Source organism: Arvicanthis niloticus, chromosome 16 (genome assembly GCF_011762505.2).
Source record: "Arvicanthis niloticus isolate mArvNil1 chromosome 16, mArvNil1.pat.X, whole genome shotgun sequence".
NCBI classification, from domain to species: Eukaryota; Metazoa; Chordata; class Mammalia; order Rodentia; family Muridae; genus Arvicanthis; species Arvicanthis niloticus.
In genome coordinates, this window is record NC_047673.1 from 26,214,892 (window position 1) to 26,221,875 (window position 6,984).

Below are 6,984 nucleotides of genomic sequence, written 5' to 3' on the forward strand. Positions count from 1 at the left end.
GGCTTGACTGGTGCCTTCTGAACATGAAGTCCTATTCATGAACATGAGCTCATTGGATAGAGATGAAGTCATAAGGGCAGGCCCTTCATTATGAGATTAGTGTCCTGAAGCAAAGACTCACCAGAAAGTCCCCCTGCCTGCCTCCTCTGCCCTCTTGCTCTCTCTGCCATATCCTATTAACAAGCACAGAGGTCACACAGACTCTAGATATCCAACCTAGCCAGATGTGGTAACACATGCTCATAACTTTAGTTATAGAAATTAGAAAGCTGAGGCAGGATGATCAGGATCATTCTAGGCTACACTAGATTCTATCTAAAACCAATGAAACACCAAGGACCTAAAAATCAAGCATTAACCTTGGTTTTTCCACTACTAGAACAATGAGAAAATAAATTACATGATGTAAACTTGCAGTCAATGGCATGTAGTTCAGGCCACTCAAGCAGGACTACAAGAAAAGGCACAGAATTTCCAGTTATATTTACATTCTACAAGGAGACGAGAGTAAAACAGAAACAACAGACATTTTCAGAACTAATAAGAAATCCAACCTGACGTTATAGGATCAGTAGTGTTGTTTTTAAAAAAATAGAATTTATAATTTAAAAATTAAATTGCCTTTGCTGTAAAAAGTCGGCTTGATTCATTTCTTTAATTTCTGGACTTTGGGATCACTGGCCTCAGCCATACCTGAGCTTGGGCTGCAAAAAGGCATTGCAAATTTAACAGATCTATAACTTCTTACTTCCTCCTAAAAAGTCACTTTTATCCTAGTCTCTCCTGTCTTCATTATTTTTAACTTTTAACCTTTTAAAATGAGCTTTTAAAAAATTTCTTTCCCTCCTCCACCCACTCTGTGTGTGTGTGTGTGTTTGTGTTTAGGCCAGAAGAGAGTCTTCAGATCCCCTGGAACTGGAGTTACAAGCAGTTGTGAACCACTTAATGTAAGTGCTAGGAACAGAACAAACTTGGGTCCTCTGGAAGAGCACTGTAAAAATAATTTTTAAATCTATTTTTTCTCCTTCTGGGCCCATAATTCTCATCAATAACGACTCTGAGACTAATCAGTTATTATTAAATGACTAGGCCATAAGCTTCGACTCATTCCCTGACAAGCTTAATTAACTATTCAAACTCTTCTATGTCTACCACTTGGTTAGTTACTGCTCCTTCAGTGCCTGCCGCTGCTTCCTTAGTGTCTCCTCAGCATCTCCCTGCTGATTTACATTCATCTCCTCAGTCCATCTCTTGGTCTGTCTCTCCCATGTCTCTCTCAGCTGTTTTCGAGTCTCTCTTTATCTCTTACTATTTCCTAGAATCCTCTCTCTTCCTGACAGAGTCTCACCTCCTGTTTCCTGTCTCAGCTAATTGGCCAGTGGCTTTTTTTTTTTTTTTTTTTTTTTTTTTATTGGCAGATGATGCTTAGAAATGATTCTCTCTACAGAGCATCAAGCACTCTTAACCACTGAGCTGTCTCTCCACCTCCAAGTTCTGGTTTTGTTTGTTTGTCTGTCTGTTTACATAGTCTCACTAGTACACAGCTAAGGCTGGCCTAGAACTCACACTCCTCTTGCCTCTGCCTCCCCAGAATTGAGGTTACAGTCATGTATCACCATAGGTAATGTCTTTATCTTATCAGTGAGTATCAGTCACCAACATATTTGGTTATCCTGGAGGCCTGAGAATCATTTTGAATCAGTCTATGTTATGCACTAATATAGACTATAGCTTTTATGCACTAATAGCTCCTGTTCCAGTCCACCCAGGGCTAAGCCATCCACACTTCCTAAAAACTTGCAAATACACACTATGAATTAACCTGTGACCCTCCAGTGTCACTTTGTGCGGATTAAAGCAATGATCTTCACCCTCATCTCTGTACTGACACTTTGTTACTTCCAGCCAAGTCCGTTACCTCTAGGCAGTCATTTAAAAAATTAAATACCTTTAGTTATGATGTATGCACAGACATCATTTTGTTATGTAAAACAAAAATAGACACTTAAAAATTTAGTAAATACATGTTAAAGTATCACCTAAGTCAAGAAGTAAAACATTGGTGTAGGTAATTGGCTGCTGGAAAACTGCAGGGTTCCTCATGCCAGGCTGTGGGTAGTTGGCTGGGAACGCTCTGGGTTCCTCCAGGCTGGAAGTTAGGCATGGCTGCTGTGACTCCACGGTTCCTCACGGCGTGGACCCAATGACACACGAAAGTCCATGGGTTTTTACAGACTTTAATGTCATGGTGGATGGTGGATGGATCTGGATGCACCACCCCCCCCCCAAAAAAAAAAAAAAAAAAAAAAAAAAAAAAAAAAAAACAACCCAGGGCCGACCTGAGTTAAATAGGGAAAGCGAGAGGGGGAGGGACTGGGAAGGAATGCTTAATTGGCTCCACCCTCTGGCCTTCAGGTACCTCATTAGTATGTAAATCTCTCTAGGGCCTGAGGCCTGTTCCTCATGACTGTTGGCCATAGACCTCTCTGTGGGAGTGGTTGTTGGAGGGCTGAAGCTAAATAAAAAGAACCAGGGCCTGGGAGCAGAGCTGAACTCCTGCGGTCTAATAAGGTTCTGGGGTTCCAAGCTCATTCTCCACCAAGCACCCAGCTGCTTCTCACAGCCCACTGCCCCATACGTTGGGGCTGGTGAGATGGCTCAGTGGTTAAGAGCACTGACTGCTCTTCCAGAGGTCCTGAGTTCAAATCCCAGCAACCATATGGTGGCTCACAACCATCTGTAATGGGATCTGATACTCTCTTATGGGTGTCTGAAGACAGCTACAGTATATTTACATATTATAAATAATAAACCTTTGGGCTGGAGCAAGCAGGCGAAGGGAAAAATGGGAGAAAAAAAGAGAAGTAAATCATTACCAGTACTCCAGGATGCCCACTTCAGTCCCTTCTTCTGTGATAACCACTAGACTGGATTTTATGTGAAAATTATGTTCTTGGTTTGGCACATGCCTTTAATCTCAGCACTTTCGAGGCAGAGGCAAGGGAATCTCTGTGAGTTCTCTGCCAGCCGGATCTACCTAGTGATTTCCAGGACAGCAAGAGCTGCATAGTGAGGCCCTGTTTTGAAAACAAACAAACAAACAAGCTAATCTTTATCTTGTTTTTCTAGCATTTACTATAAAGAAAAGAGTGAGTGACACATGAAAAATCCTTTCAGGCTTCATTCATCCAATCTTCTGGACCCACCAGTGTAGGAGGAGCTAAGGTGGGAGGAGTAGAGAGGAAGAGGAGGAGGAAGAGGAGGAGCTAGGAAGAGAGGAGAGAGTTGCAAACATGGAGGCAGATGTTCACGTTTCTGCCAGTCAAAGGTAGTTGGTATATCTAGGTTGGGTATTGGGTTACACCTCTGATTGTAAGGGCATCTTGTTATTGATCATTACCAAATATATAAGCCTTTGATCAATCTTTAAGTATTAGAGTCTCATTTTTCTACCAGGCCCACATGGACGGCAGGATGGTCTGGGCAATGCCCAGCCTTACAGAGACAGCATGGAAGACTGGCAGAGCCATCTCCCACGCTGGTGTCTTGTGAGTGGCAGGGCTGGTGTTTCTGGCTGGCTGTTGCTAGCTGCAGTGCACATGTGGTCTCATCACCTGGAAACATGGCACCTGAGCTAGGCAGAGATGCTGCAGCCTAAACAGTCAGCCTGACCAGCGGGCGTTTTTTTTTTGTTTTTTTTTTTTTTTTTTTTTTTTTTTTTTTTTTTTTTTTTTTTTTTTTTTTTTTTTTTTTTTTTTTTTTTTTTAAGACAGGGTTTCTCTGTGTAGCCCTGGCTGTCCTGGAACTCACTCTGTAGACCAGGCTGGCCTCGAACTCAGAAATCCGCCTGCCTCTGCCTCCCAAGTGCTGGGATTAAAGGCGTGTGCCACCACTGCCCGGCGGGCGTTTTTTTTTAAATAATTACTATAACACACCAGGTCCATGAACTAAAATTTTGCATGATTATATTTGAAGATGAGGCCTTTGGGACATTTAGATCAAAGAGGGTCCTCATATGGGACTGATGTCCTTACAAGATATTTTCATTCATAGAACTATTATTAGAAAATAAATGTTTCTGTTGCTTAGTCCTTAAAAACTGTTTTATAGCAGCTCAAACTGACTTTGGCAGTGGATGAGGGCTGGGGCAGGCAGAATTTAGGAAGTGTTGGAGAAGAACATCGAGTTTGCTGTTGGAGAGCTTGCTTGTTGAGTTTGGAATGTTTGGTATTTTGCATTTTGCTCAGTAGCACAGAGAAGCCGGAGATCATTAGAGCTTGAAAAAATACAAATAACCAGCCAGAGGAAAATCAGTGATACTGGAGTCCAGCAATCCCGGCAGGCCCCTAAATTACCCACAATGCACTTCAGAAAAGGAGTTAATGTTGACCATTTATCCCACCCACGGAGAGACAGTTTCAAACATTTGGTATGCTCACAGAGCCCAAAGAGAATAGTTTTCACCCCTTGCATCTCTTTCCTCCCTGCATTCATCTTGGAGACATCAGAATCTAAGGCTACTGTGTCAGAGACCTTCAGAGGAACAGAGCATATATCCATACCTATGTATGGGTATGTATGTATCAATACATATGTGTGTATATACACATATGTACATAATGAAGATAAAACTTGAAGTTCCTCAATCTACCATCTACAAAATCGGAGAACAAAGAAAATTGATGCGATTCAGGCCAAGTTCAAGACTTAAAAGCTGGGTCAGTGGTAAAAATCCTGGTCTGAATCCAAAAGTCTGAGTCCCAGGATCTCTGTTATCTATGATATCTGTGGGTAGGAGTATGTATGCACACACATATACATACAAACACACACACACAGACACAAACACATACGATATATATATATATATATATATGATTTCTGATATCTATGTGTATATCTTTGATAGCTATGGTCCCAGCTCAAGCAGAGAGAATAAGTGTATCTTTTTGTTCTATTCAACAGGTTGGATAACAGAAACACCCTCAAAGAGACTTGCCTGGAAATAGTGTCTCACCAGGTATTTTCGTATCCCCTTGCTAAGTTATGGGGACACATGAAATTATCTTTTGAGGCATCTAGGCATGGTGGGAAAGAGAAAGGAGAGGGCTTAAATGTATAGTTTTGTTACTTTGGCAGCTTCATGAAGCCACAGATCCAACCATAGCAATACCTCTACTTTGTATACCACTAAAAACATCAGAGACAGCCCACAGATATGAGACAGGTAAACGTCTCATGAAGTGTCATGAGATTCCAAGCATTGAAAAAGTTGCTTTTGATTGCTTCTGAGCACAGACAATCCCTGTGGGTTGGATCTTCTACAGAGGCAGAGTGCCCAGAATCCTTCCACAACCCCCTGAGAGAGCTCCATGTCAAGTGACGAGCACCCAAACACAAGGTTATGAATACCAGTAATTGGTATCTTTTGAAGGTATCATCTCGGGCCTTACCTCACATGGCACATTTGAACATCTGCCAAGCCGTTACAGGAGTGTCAACTGGATTTATACTTCAACTGTACTTACACTTCAGGAAGGAATCTCTTCTATTATCACAAAATGTTATATTGGATTCCCTTTCTAGTTGTTTAAGTAAAAAGAAAGAAAGAAAGAAAGAAAGAAAAGAAAAGAAAAGAAAGAAAATGGCTAAAACGTGACTAATGTGGGCAATTATCTTTACAATCCTTGCCAGATACAGTACTCTCAAAATTCTTTTTTTTAATCTTTTTTTCTTTTGGCCCTCTGAGAAACAAATCCCTTGGGAAATTTTAACTTATTGAAAATCTATAGACTTCAGCCAACCCTTCCTAAAGAGCGAGAGAATCATTATGGCTTTTCTGAGGCACAAAAAAAGAGGTGCTTAACTTTAATTATACGGAGCTTTATTGATTTGGCTGGCTTAATATCTTAAGCCTCAATTAACGTTGGAGAACTTATAATCATCATCATTCAGACTTGGAGAGGTGGAGGAGTTCAGGAGAAGAGGAGTTACTAAGAATGGGGAGCACTGTAGTGAGAGACCTGTGCTTAAGGAGAGGGAGCCCAATGGCTCAGGCTGCAGAGTGTGCTCAGGCCCCTGTTGACCAAATGAATAAAAAGCAGACATGAAACATCCAAAGGTAAGTTTACTGAAGAATCTCTTTCAAGGGCGTATTACAACAACGATGATGATACTGGACACATCCATTTGCTGAGTTCATATCACTCGGTTTCTATGAAGTCTCAAACCCTGGCACAAATGGCTGAGGTGCTTATTTAACATCTGGCCACCAGGTTCTCTCAATATCCCTCAGTCCCTACATGTTACAGGATCTTCCTGGCTGGGATACCCTGCCATGTGCCCCCTACCCTAAACTTCTCCAGCTCAGGGCCTGGGCTGCCCTTCCTCCAGCTGACCTTCCCTATATATTCCAGTCATGTTGGTTACCCCTCTGTTTGGGGGCCTTCTGGCTGCTGGTTCCTCTCTCTCCCCTCTTTCTTCCCCTCCCCCCTCTCCTCACATGGCTCAGGGTCTTATACATTCTGGACTCTCTCAAATCTCCATGCCTATGACTATACTCTGACTTTTATCTACAACGAACCTTCTCCAGTGTACCTATGACCAGTCGTGTTTGTTAATTTTTTTTTTTTTAATATTCATTCATCTGATGCTGAAACCCAGGTCCTGTATGTAACCTCCTTTCCTTTGTATTATTTCTCCTCCTCTTCCTCCTCCTCCTCCTCTTCCTCCTCCTCCTTCTTCTTCTTCCATTCCATTTCCCCCCTTGCTTTATGACTTGAAAGCTTAAAAGCCCACAGCTTATTTTTCTCCATATGTTACTGCTCTTTGGATGCTTGGTTTCTAGATTGTCAGTGACATTCTGAGTCACTGAATCCTCTGCAGGGATCTTTCCTCACTGTGAGCTAGTGTCACAGGAAACGGATCTGTAGGAAACAAGAAAGCAGTTGGAGAGTTTGTGGCCAGTGAGATATGGTCATATGT